This window comes from Pristiophorus japonicus, chromosome 23 (genome assembly GCF_044704955.1).
Source record: "Pristiophorus japonicus isolate sPriJap1 chromosome 23, sPriJap1.hap1, whole genome shotgun sequence".
In the NCBI taxonomy this organism is placed as follows: Eukaryota; Metazoa; Chordata; class Chondrichthyes; family Pristiophoridae; genus Pristiophorus; species Pristiophorus japonicus.
The window spans coordinates 58,165,150-58,178,789 of NC_091999.1; the positions used below are offsets into that span (position 1 = coordinate 58,165,150).

The 13,640-nt window shown below is 43.4% G+C and overlaps 1 non-coding gene and 1 pseudogene across 1 annotated transcript; one reads left to right on the plus strand and one right to left on the minus strand.

Moving 5' to 3' along the window:
* LOC139235561 (Ig heavy chain C region-like) overlaps positions 1-13,640 on the minus strand; it is a 96,685-nt pseudogene that overhangs the window by 30,329 nt on the left and 52,716 nt on the right.
* Positions 6,112-6,195, plus strand: trnal-uaa (transfer RNA leucine (anticodon UAA)). The gene has a single exon. It is a non-coding gene; the product is annotated as a tRNA-Leu (tRNA).

Consider the following 13,640-nt stretch of genomic DNA (forward strand, 5'->3'; position numbering starts at 1 on the left):
GGCATTAGGCACCTGCTGGATATTTAAAACTCACATAAGCTTAAATGGACACACACATAAAATGGCTTATTTCAGGAAGAAAGATAAGAGGGAAACCATTTGCTGTAAACAAGGCTATATACCAATTATTTCTCCCAGATGAAAGAACTAATTCTATTGGGTTAAATAACCTATATGTAATCTATAATCGTTCTGATTGGCTTGTGTCCAGCCGTGATGGGCTGTGTAGCTGTAGTAAACTGTTTTGTAACTGTTGTGAAACATATAAAGGTGCATGTAATCCTTTGTTCTGTGGAGAGAAACCTGGATACGGTCCTGTGTGTTTCCTCCCCGCTGAGCGTTATTAAATACCGTCAGGCATTGGAACCGACCCTGAGTGTTGAGTGATTCTTCTAAGAAAACACTAACGCTAACAATGGCATAGTCGGCAGGATTTCCCGGAGTCGCTGGACGCCCTTGGAAAAAACCCGTGTGAGTATAAAAAAACTATTTTTAAGTATAAAGGGTGCGGAAGGTGGAAGCTGGTTGATCGACATGAGGAGACGGTCTAATATCTCAAACGCCTAGCCTGAGCCTGAATTAAGAGGACTTTTGTCCCACGTGACGGCCAGGAACCAAGTAGGCGTAGGGAACACACTTAGACCGTGGGATCGTGATACCGAGAGACATCTTCCGGACCCAGTAGTGTAATTTGAAATACCCCGGGATAGAACCAAGCGGTGTACAGCGGCTAACGGAATCCAAACCTGTGAACAGGGTCGGACCAACGGGCTGAGCGGTGGTAGGTAGTCGTTAAGGATATGTAGAGCACTGCGGGAATTGCTTAAACGCGTTTTTAAGAATTGTATAAGTTTGTGCAACAGCAGAACTTGTGACCTGACAGTAGCCAAGAGACAGTTTACTACAAGTCGCGCTAGAAAGAAAGCGGACCTCTGAGAGTAGATTCCTAACGGTAGTAGTCCTACCCAGGAATGGCCATGAAAACAAGTAAACTCGAGTGGGGACCAGAAGGGTCGCTTACCCGCCACCTGGCGGAAAAACAAAAGAAGCTTATTGAAAATATGATTAAAGCAGGGTGGAATCCTCAGGAATTAGTTATGTGAGGAATTATTTAGATAAAACTACGAATTCCCTGAAAGGTCATGGATCCAAAAATAGAGCCGGCCAAAACAAGAAGAGAGACTGTTGTAAATCGTTGAGTGAGAAGTGTCTGTGTGATTTTTGACTGCAGAATGAATTTTTTTATGTTTTCATGTTCCGAAAGTCTGGTTGGAAGAGGAATGCAAGTGTCTGTTTATTTTAGAAACAGAGTGAAAGTCTTTTTTTTTAAACCCTTTGTAATGTTGTCCTGTATGTGGGAAGTTATAAGACATTTAAGTTAGAAACGCAGGTGTGGATTTATTCGGAGGATAAGTTACGGAGCTAGGAAAATAAACAAATAAAGAGTAGGTTTGTTGAGCAAAATATTTATTTGACATGCTCACTTACTTGCCGAAAGAAAACATGCAATGATTGATTGGGTTGAAAGACATAAATTTGGTCTCGGAATGAGATAAAGAATGCTTAAAAAAAAGAGAGCTTCTAAAAAAAAAAAGTTTTAAATAAAGATTGAAATTACAAAGTTTGAATTGGGATTTTGAGATATTCAGAGAAGGCACAGGAAATACTGAGGTGGATTTAAAAAAAAAAAAAAGATTAGATTAAATCTGATCAGGTCAAACTCCTGGGCAAGTGGCGAGCTATCTGCGAAGGTGTAAAAGGAAATTTTGGAAAATGTTAAAAAACAGCAAGCTTTAGTAACGACTTTGAAACTGGAGCATTTTGAGATAACGAAAAAGCACTCAAACTCTCAAAGATGGACTTCATTCCAGTTATGGAGAAAAAGAAAAAGATAAAGACGCCACTTTGAAAGTAAACAAATGATTTTAAATTAACAACTTTATGGAGTTACGAACCCTCCGTGTAAAATACAAAACCTAATTTGAAGAAAGAAAAAAAAGATGTAACAGACTAAATGGAAAAAGACATAACTTACTAAATACTAGTTGATGTTTGCTGTGAAAAAGATATTGGTTTAATTAGAAGAAAAAAAAATTGGAATAAGTAAAAAACACTCGACATGGATTCGAATTTTCAATTATGAAAAAGTTTCAATGCAGTTTGAAAAGATTTCCAAAATGTCCCGAACAGTCTAAACAAGCAGGAGGGTTTTGAAGATAACGAGGAGAAAGAGAGAAATAAAAAAAAACAGAATTGAATTTCAGTAAACAAAATTGCTATTGTATGTGTGGTCTTGTTTTAAAACAATTTAAAAAAAAAATTCTTTGGCAATTACTTGAATTAGAAGTTAAGAAAACATTGGAGTTTACTCTAATGATTTATGCTGTTTAACGGATTCCTAATTTCGAAGCCAGTTTTGAAGGCACAAAGACTTTTTTTTTCCAGATGATTACGTGAAGTCACGTAATGACATCAGGTCTTCTTACAAACCTGGAAAGGAGTTAACCCTTTCCATTGACAGCCGTTTTATACTGAACATTATTAATTTGGATTTCTTAATAGGGAAAAAAAAAGACTCACCTAACAGAGGAAACAAAAATAAAAACAGAACTAGCTTATGTAATAATACTTGCCTGATACAATAAAGAAATAGATATTCAATAAAACAAATTGAAGAGTTAAAAGCTAAGATAAACAGGCTGGAAGAGATAACGGGACTAGACGGATAGTGCAGTGCGCAGCCATAGCACCATCACCTCTGGCAATAGAGCCAATGTACCCCACGGTGGGTAGGTGTAGTCCACAAACCCAACCTAACGGTAAAGCAGACAGCGATGTTTGGAGGAATAGCTTTGGCCTTGGTCATAGGAGTTTGGGTAATATTTAAGTGGGTAAAGACACGGGCGCAGGCCCTACAGATTCAGCTCGAAATGGTTCGATTATAACCTTGTGCTTCTGATTTTGCAGGGTGACAGGGACTCTCGTAGAGCAAAAAACGTAACCCCTGGTGACGACCAGGCCGTCTGTTTACAATTACAGGTAATACTTACCGGAATGGGAATACGAACGGCGCTACTCGTAATCTGGATAGCCCTGCGACATGCACGTACCCTGGGCAACACCGACGGACAGCAGAGCACGCTGGAAATAAACAACTATATGAACTATGGAGTCTTGTTTAATTTAACGGCCGGAATGTGCATCCCAGCAGCCAAGGACTGGAGCAAGGACAGGACTTATTTTAATGCATGGTTACAAGTGAATCCTAATAAGAATCCTAATAAGAATAAGAGTATGTGTACAGTGCTCCACGGGTATAAGGAGCAGATGCATTAAACGGAGGGATGTCAAAGGGCCTGATGAATGTACTTTCGGCATTATTTGCGCGCCTCCGGGACAATCCCAGCAATCAGTCATCCGCAAGAAGGGAATGGGGCTGTGTGGGTATAACGAGGAGGCGGGGGCGGCTGCAATATAATTGTATGTATGTTTCTCACCCCCTCCGACACCGCGCCCCATAAGAATCACTACATTGCCCGAAGAACTGCCTTGTCCCATAACTACTAAGGGACCAGAAAATGGGATTGCAATGTACAACGAAGGGGAATTATTGTATGATAATGTTAAACATGAAATTGTGCCTGTTCTGATCAATATTTCAGGCATCCAGATGCCGGAATATTGTACCGAACAGTCAAGGAAGATGTACAATGTATTAAGTAAAGTCGTAATGCAGCAGGCTGCCGATGCCATGGGTGCCAGTAAGTTCCGGGGACAGGGGTTAGCACCCAGGGTGAAGAGGGAAATAGTAAATGATGTTGCTACCGTTTTCAATACAGGAACCTCCGTAGTGAACTCGATAGACATACAAGGGCTAAATGAGAGGGTAGAACAGCTTAAAGGGGTGATGAAGGGGTTATTGGAGAGGGTGGAGCAAAACCAGGAAGACCAGGCCAACCTAGGAAAGGAGGGTGCCGAAATCCAGTTGGATGGCATCTCAGTCCTGGAAGCTCACGCTAAAACCATCAATCACCTCATTGATAGAGAACAAGAAGATACAATAAAGCAAAGACAGGGGCAACTCTGTCATGCTTATGGTCTGTGGATGGTGGGACAAATCCGCCACAACCTCGACCAGATCCAACGCGGGGAAGTACCCGATTGGATAGACAGTTCACATTTAGCTCAGTTGGCGAACCAAAGTGGGACACTGGATAATTGTACTCTGAAGGGACTGACCCGAGTATACCCCGCAATTCCAGATTGCCAGATGGGTAGGACTACAGGGATAGGGATAGTCCTGTTGATCCCTATAGCAACGCCGGACTCAGGGCCGTTCCCATTATACCAACTAGAGAATATCGGAGTAATACGGGAAAATGTCTCCATACGCTACTACCTGACCACCACCTCTGCCGTTCGTCGAAACAACATACTTACTGGGATTTCCCTAGCAGATTGCAAGCAAAGGGGGGGAAATCACAGTATGCCCTCACCCGGTGGGCCGAGGTGAACTAGACGAGTGCGGGTTTAACCGAACCAACGGGTGTGTACTAGAAATAGTGCCCGCACACATGCACTTCGCGAGGGCAGGCTACGGAGGGAGGGGAAGATACTGCGTCTCTACTACTGAGAGTTCATACCAGTATAATGACCTGCAGTGCCCTATACCGCAGCCAAACTTTTGCTTTACACCACTACGACCTGTCGCGATCGGGCAAGCGCATATCACCCAGGTTAGGCGCCGGAAGTCCGAAGTTATTGAAGTAGCTGATCAGCTCCATGATCATTTGCAGGATTATGACGAGCCAGAGCAAGTCCCTATCCCACATCTCACGGAGGTATTACGGGAGTTAAGGCTCAGAGTGGGGCAATCCGTAAAACTCTATCACCAGCTACAAACTAAAATCAAAGAACTGGAAGAAGATACCGAGGTAGACTTACAAAGTCAGAGTTGGTGGAGAAAGGTCTTGGACTGGGGAATAAATGTGAACATCCACCCATGGATCCGAATTATTTCACACACACTGGTCGGTATACAATTGATCTTAGCAATAACATGGGGCGTAATGGCCTGCCAGGCATGCAGACACCACGCACAACGAAGACGGACAAATCACCGTTCCCTGGATATTAAACAGGCCTGTTTGATAAGGGGACGGGAGGAGCTAGCCTTTGTTAATTTGATTTAAGCAAACGGAACTCCTGAAACCGCGTGACTGGCCAGCACGTTGAGGCAAGGATTACCGGGCAGTGCACAAATATCAGATAAAGGCAGTACGGTCGGTTAAAAGGGGACTAGGACTAGTCCCTTTACCGAAAGGGGGGAATTGTTGTAGAGAGTAGAAATATATATAGACTTAGGCATTAGGCACCTGCTGGATATTTAAAACTCACATAAGCTTAAATGGACACACACATAAAATGGCTGCCCAGGCATTATGGGAAATCAGGTAGTCAAACTGTAAACTGTTGAACGTTCACTGACCGAGCAATAACCCTGTGAGGCCCACTGTAGGAATGCCTGGGAAGACAGAGATAAGAAGGAAACCATCTCCTGTGAACAAGGCCATGAAACCAATTATTTCAGGAAGAAAGATAAGAGGGAAACCATTTGCTGTAAACAAGGCTATATACCAATTATTTCTCCCAGATGAAAGAACTAATTCTATTGGGTTAAAGAACCTATATGTAATCTATAATCGTTCTGATTGGCTTGTGTCCAGCCGTGATGGGCTGTGTAGCTGTAGTAAACTGTTTTGTAACTGTTGTGAAACATATAAAGGTGCATGTAATCCTTTGTTCTGTGGAGAGAAACCTGGATACGGTCCTGTGTGTTTCCTCCCCGCTGAGCGTTATTAAATACCGTCAGGCATTGGAACCGACCCTGAGTGTTGAGTGATTCTTCTAAGAAAACACTAACGCTAACAGGTGGATGTGAAAGTTCCCAGAGCTTTAGTCGAAAAAGAATAGGAGAGTTGCGCCCGTGTCAATATTATGAAAATTTTCGTAAATGCACCCTGAAATGCTCTGTGTCTGTGTGTCGCTGTGGGGGTGGAGCTGAAGCCCAGATTCTCACAGAGGCAGAGTCCAACCATCAACAGGATCAGGACCAGGATGGCCGAGTGGTAAAGGCGTTGGATTTAAGATCCAATGGGGTATATACTCGCGTGGGTTCAAACCCCACTCCTGGTGATTTCTTAATAAACAGAGATTTTTCCCATCCTGCCCAGTGATAACACGATTTTCATCTGCTGAATCTCCAATTTTCTGCAACGATGTGACATTCTGAGCCGACAATGAAATGAAATTGTGAAATGTATCTGTGTTGCTCGGTCTCTGCCTCTCTCACTCTCTTTAGAGAGCTGTGAATGTGTTTGAGTGTCTGCCTCTCTCTGACACACTCTCTCTGTCACTGGTTCTCTGTTTGTCTCTGTCTCTCAATCTGTCTCTTTCTCACGGTGTCTCGTTCTGTTGCAATGGGATTCTCTCAGACTCTCAGTCTGACTGCCAATCTCTGTCCCATTATATCTGTCTGTCCATGTCTTTGCCTGTCTCTGCTAATCCCTGTCTCGAACCAGAAAAGTATTTCCATTATGTTCTGTTTTTGTCTCTATGTTTCTCTCTCTATCTGTCTTTCTCGCTATCTGTCGCCCTCTTTGACTCTCTCTTTGTCCCTGTCCTTTTCTCTGTCATTCCATCACTATTTGCCTCCCTCCCTTTATGGAGCACGCAAATACATGTATTTGAGTCTTTTTCTCATTCAGTCTGATCCTCCCTTTCAGTCTCAAACTTTCTGTCTCTCTTTGTCTCTATCTCGCTGTCTATCTGTCCCCGTTTCCCTGTTTGTCTCTGGTTCTCAATGTGTCTGTCACTTTCTCACGGTGCCCAGTTCTGTTCGAATGGGATTCTCTCAGTCTCTCTGTCTGACTGTCTCACTCTTTCCCATCATGTCTTTCTGTCTATGTTTCTGCCTATCTGTCTCTCTTTGACTGTCGCTGGTAGTTCCTGTCTCTAACCTGCTGAGTATTTCCATCATTTTCTGTTTATATCTTTGTCTCTCTCTCGATCTGTCGCTCTCTCTCCTTGTCACTGTCTTTATCACTGTCTTTCTTTCACTCTTTCCCTCTCTCTCTTTATTGATCACACACATCTCTGTATATGTAGGTGTTTGAGTCTTTTTCTCAGAGTCTGCCTGACTTTTCAGTCTCACCCTTTCTGTCTCTCCCTGTTTGTCGGTTTGTCTCTGTCTCTCAATGTGTCTGTCGACTTCTGTTCGCAGCTCGATTACTGCTCTGACACAGCCCGTACCTTCGTCCGTATAGTCGTGATTTTGCTCCCCTGTTCTGCAGGATAACCGGGTTCAATTCCCCGACGAAAAAGCAGTTTTTTCAAAATGTCTAATTTTACGTCTGTTTCTTGGTATAGATTCATATTAAAAAGTTCCAGAACAATATAAAACAGTAAAAATACAGCAAGAGGAGATTGCCTCTTCCAGATTTTTTGCAAACGGAGACTTTTTCAGGATTCTGTGGCTGTCTGCTGCACAGAGATGGATGACTGAGTTTTTTCTGAGTAACATTTAAAGCGCCAGAGACGCAGTAATTGTGGCCGAGTGGTTAATGCGATGGTCTTGAAATCCTTTTGGTTTTCTGCGCTTAGGTTCGAATCCTGCCGACTGCAATTTTCATTCGATCTTCCAATTTAACAAGGTTTTTGCAAAACTAATCCTGAGATAGGTGGAATAACGTCCCACATCTTTCAACACTGACATCTATTTCTCATTTTTATTAATCTGCAATATTCACGATACATACGGATAGAAAAAAGCAAACATCAGCCAAAGTAGCGACAGTGACTCAGCCTGTCTATCCCTCGAGATGTCTAAGGCATCTGTGCATGTCCGTTGGTTGATGTATATTTTTGTTTATGCATGTATGTTTGTCTCTCTGTGACTGTCTATCTTTATATATGTCTCTGTGTATGTGCAACTGTCTGTGGAAATCATCACCATGAATTTGGTATGCCCTGGAACTTTTTAAAAAGACTTGGGGAAAATAATACAGTTGTGAACTTTGGTATCGGCTTTGATTCAGTGGCAGCATCCTCGATTGAAAAACGCAAAAGCCAGACAAAGTAGCGACAGTGACCCTGCCTTTCTATCCATCTATTTGTCTAAGGCAACCTGTGTATATCTTGATCTGGGTGTCATGGTACATCAGTCATTGAAAGTTGGTGTGCACGTGCAGCAGGCGGTGACGAAGGCAAATGGCATGTTCGCCTTCATAGCTAGGTGATTTGAGTGTAGGAGCAGGGAGGTTTTACTGCAGTTGTACAGGGCCTTGGTGAGGCCACACCTGGAATATTGTGTTCAGTTTTGGTCTCCAAATGTGAGGAAGGACGTCCTTGCTATTGAGGGAGTACAGCGAAGGTTCACCAGCATGATTCCCTGGATGGCAGGACTGACATAGGAAGAGAGATTGGATCAACTGGGCTGGTATCCACTGGAGTTTAGAAGAATGAGAGGGGATCTCATAGAAACAAATACAATTCTGACGAAATTTGACAAGTGAGAGGCAGGACGAATGTTTCCGTTACTGGGGAGTTCGAGAACTAGGGGTCACAGTCTAAGAATAAGGGGTAAGCCATTTAGGACCGAGATGAGGAGAAACGTCTTCACTCAGAGAGTGGTTAACCTGTGGAATTCTCTGCCGCAGAAAGTTCTTGAGGCCAGTTAGTTAGATATATTCAAGAGGGAGTTAGATATGGCCCTTACGGCTCAAGGGTTCAAGGGGTATCGAGAGAAAGCAGGAAATGGGTACTGAGGTTGAATGATCAGCCATGATCTTAAAGAATGGTGGTGCAGGCTCGAAGGGCCGAATGGCCTGCTACTGCAACTAATTTCTATGTTTCTATGTTTTTTTGTTGATGCTTGTATATTCTTGGTTATTGTGTGTGCGCGTGTCTGCGTATGTCTATCTGTATGTATGTCTCTGTGTCTGTGCAACTGTCTGTAGAAATCATCACCATGAATTTGGTATGTCCTGGAAATTTTTTAATAACTTGGGGAAAATAATAAGGTTTTGATCTTTGGTATCGGCCTTGGTTCATTGGCTCCATTCTCGACTGAATCGGGAGGTTGTGTGTGTATGTCCCACTCCTGAGACTTGAGCAGATAATCTTGGATGACACTCAAATGCAGTATTTGGGGAATTTTGCATTGTTGAAGCTGTTGACCATCGGCTGAAATGTTAAATTGAAGCACCGTCTGCAACCTCGGGTGGATGTGAAAGTTCCCAGAGCATTACACGAAAAAGAATAGGAGAGTTGCGCCCGTGGCAATATTACTAAAATTTTTCGTAAATGCTCACTGAAACCCGATGTGTATGTGTGTGTGTTGTTGTGGGGGTGGAGCTGAAGGCCACATTCTCACAGAGACAGAATCCAAACGCTACAAAGACCAGGATGGGCGCGTGGTTAAGGCGTTGGCCTTAAAATTCAATGGGTTTGTCCCACGTGGATTCGAACCCCAATCCAAGAATCTCTTTAATTTAACAGAGATTTTTCCTATCCTGCCCAGTGATACCGGATTTTCATCTGTTGAATCTGTAACTCTGTGACACTCTGAGCCGATCATGAAATGAAATTGTGAAATGTAGCTGTGTATGTCAGTCTCTGCCTTTCTCTCTTTAGAGAGCTGCGTATGTGTTTGTGTGCTTGAGCCTTTGTCTCCCTCAGTCTTCCTCTCTCTGACTCACTCTGTCTGTGCCTGGTTCTCTGTTTGACTCTGTCTCTCAATCTGTCTCTTTCTCACGGTGTCCAGTTCTGTTCCAATGCGATTCTCTCAGACTCTCTGTCTGACTGTCTCTCTCTTTCCCATCATCCCTGTCCGTGACTTTGCCTGTCTCATTTTGTCCCTGTCTCTAATCTGATGAGTATTTCCATCATTTTCTGTTTTTGAAACATAGAAACATAGAAAATAACTGCAGGAGTAGGCCATTAGACCCTTCGAGCCTGCACCGCCATTGAATATGATCATGGCTGATCATTCCTTCAGTTACCCTTTCCTGTTTTTCTCTCCATACCACTTCATACACTTAACCGTAAGGACCATATCTAACTCCCTCTTGAATATATCCAATGAACTGGCTTCAACAACTCTCTGTGGCAGGGAATTTCACAGGTCAACAACTCTCTGAGTGAAGAAGTTTCCACTCATCTCACTGCTAAATGGCCTACCCCTTATCCTAAGACGATGTCACCTGTTTCTGGCTTCCCCAACATCGAGAACATTCTTCCCGAATCTAACCTGTGCAGTCCCGTCAGAATCTTCTATGATTCTATGAGATCCCCTCTCATCATTCTAAACGCCAGTGATTAAAGGCCGAGTTGATCCAATCTCTCCTCATATGACAGTCCTGCCATCCCTGGAATCAGTCTGGTGAACCTTCGCTACACTCCCTCAACAGCAAGAACGTCCTTCCTCAGACTTGGAGAGCAAAACTGAACACAATATTCCAGGTGTGTCCTCACTAAGGCCTTGTACAACTGCAGTAAGATCTCCTGGCTCCTATATTCAAATCCCCTAGCTACGAAGGCCAAAATACCATTTGCCTTCTTTACTGCCTGCTGTACCTGCATGCCCACTTTCAGTGACTGATGAACCATAACACCAAGGTCTCATTGCACCTCAAGTTTTTCTAGTCTTCCGCCATTCAGATAATATTCTGCCTTCGTGTTTTTGCCCCCAAAATGGATAACCTCACATTTATCCACATTATACTGCATCTGCCATGTATTTGCCCACTCACCTAATCTGTCCAATTCACCCTGCAGCCTCTTAGCGTCCTCCTCACAGCTCGTACCGCCACCCAGTTTAGTGTCATCCGAAAACTTGGAGATATTACACTCTATTCCTTCAACTAAATTGTTCATGTATATTGTAAAGAGCTTGAGTCCCAGCTCTGAGCCCTGCGGCACCCCACTAGTCACTTACTGCCAGTCTGAAAAGGACCCGTTTATCCCAATTCTCTGCTTCCTGTCTTCCAACCAGTTCTCTGTCAAATCAGTCCATTAATCCCAATACCATGCACTTTGATTTTGTGCACCAATCTCTTGTGCGGGACCTTGTCAAAAGCCTACTGAAAGTCCAAATACACCACATCCACTGGTTCTCCCTTGTCCACTCTACTCGTTACATCCTCAAAAAATTCCAGATTATTCGTCAAGCGTGATTTCACTTTCATAAATCCACGCTGACTCGGTCCGATCCTGTCACTGCTTTCCAAATGGGCTGCTATTTCATCCTTAATGATTGATTCCAACATTTTCCCCACTACTGATGTCAGGCTAACCGGTCTAGAATTACCCGCTTTCTCTCTCCCTCCTTTTTAAAAAAGTGCCATCACATTAGCTACACTCCAGTCCATAGGAACTGATCCAGAGTCGATAGATTGTTGGAAAATGATCACCAATGCATCCACTATTTCTAGGGCCACTTCCTTAAGTACTCTGGGATGCAGACTATCAGGACCCGGGGATTTATCGGCCTTTAATCCCATCAATTTCCCCAACACAATTTCCCGCCAATAAGGATATCTTTCAGTTCCTCATTCTCACGAGACCCACAGTCCCCTAGTACATTTGGAAATTTCCAGTTGGATTCTCTCAGTCTCTCTGTATGACTGTCTCTCTCATTCCCGTCATCTCTGTCTGTCTATGTCTCTACCTGTCTGTCTCTATTTGCCTGTCTCTGTTAGTACCTGTCTCTAACCTGCTGAGTATTTCCATCATTTTCTGTTTATATCTCTGTATATCTCTCTATCTGTCGCTCACTCTTCATCTGTCTCTCTCCTTGTTACTGTCTTTATCACTGTCTTTCTCTCACTGTTTTCCTCTCTCTCTTTATATCTGTATGTGTGTGTGTTTGTGTCTTTTTCTCACTCAGTCTGCCTCTCCTTCTCAGTCTCACACTTTCTGTCTCACGTTGTCTCGATCTCGCTGTCTGTCTCTCCCTGTTTGTCGGTTTATCTCTGTCTCTCAATGTGCCTGTCTACTTCTCATGGTGTCCATTTCTGTTCTCAGCTCGATTCCTGCACTGACAGAATCCACACCCGTCAGCTCCTCATTCGTGTCTTAGTTAATATCCCTCTCTGTCACGCGCGAGGTAGGTGTTCAATTCGCCGACCAGGATGAAGCATTTTTAAAATGTTGAATATTACTTCTGTATGTCCTGATACTTTATAAAAAGACTTGGGGAAAATAATACTGATGTGAACTTTGGTATCGGCTTTGGATCAATGGCAGCATTCTCGACTGAATAAGGAGGTTGTGTGTGTAAGTCCCACTACTGCGCCTTGAGCATATAATCTTGGCTGACACTCAAATGCAGTATTTGGGGAATTTTGTATTGTTGAAGCTGTTGACTTTCGGATAAAATGTTAAATTGAAGCTCCGTCTGCACCCTCGGGTGGATGTGAAAGTTCCCAGTGCATTACTCGAAAAAGAACAGGAGAGTTGCCCCTGTGTCAATATTACTATAAATATTCGAAAATGCTCATTGAAAACCTGTGTCTGTGAGAGTGGAGCTGCAGCTAGATTCTCACAGAGACAAAATCCGAATATTGACAAAACCAGGATGGCCGATTTGTGAAGGCATTGGACGGAAATTCCGATTGGGTTTATACCTGCGTGGGTTCGTAACCCCACTCCTGGTACATCTTTAAATTCACACCGATTTCCTCCCATCCTGCTCAGTTATACACGAATCTATTCTGTTGAATCTGCATTTGTTGATAACTTTGTAACATTCAAAGAAATGGGATTGTGCAATGTATCTGTGCCTCTCACTCTCTGTCTTTAGAGTGCTCTTCATGTGTTTGAGTCTGACTCCCTGTGTCTGAGGAATTAGAAGCTGAATTTATGGAGCTGGGAGCTAAATTTCCAAATCGGACCTCAAAGGTAGCAATCTCAGGGATAGCTACCACTTTTCAGAGTAGGAAGCGCAGGATAGTTCAGATAATTTGTGTTGCAGAAGGGAGGGATTCAATTTCTTTGGACATTGGAACCGTTCTGGGGGAGCTGGGACCTGTGCAAACCTCAGCAGAACCAATGTCCACGAGGGAGAGTTTGCTCGTGTTGTTGGGGAGGGGTTAAACTCATATGGCAGCGGGATGGGAACCTTTGGGGTAAAAAAGTAAGGGTGGAGGGCAGAGAAACCCAAGGCAAAAATCAAAAAGGGCCACATTGCAGCCAAATTATAAAGGGACAAGGTGTGTTAAGATAACAAGCCTGAAGGCACTGTGCCTCAATGCGAGGAGTATTCGTAATAAGGTGGACAAATTAACTGCACAGGCAGCAATTAATGAATACGATGTAATTGGCATCACGGAGAAATGGCTCCAGGGTGACGAAGGCTTGGAACGCAACATCCAGGGTTATTCACCAGTCAGGAAGGATAGACACAAAGGAAAAGGAGGTGGGGTGGCATTGCTGGTTGAAGAGGAAATTAACACAATAGTCAGGAAGGACATTCACGTGGATTCTACGTGGGTGGATCTGTGGAATATCAAAGGGTCAAAAACGCTAGTGGGAGTTGTGTACCACCAAACAATCGTAGTGACTTTGCTGACAGCATCCAA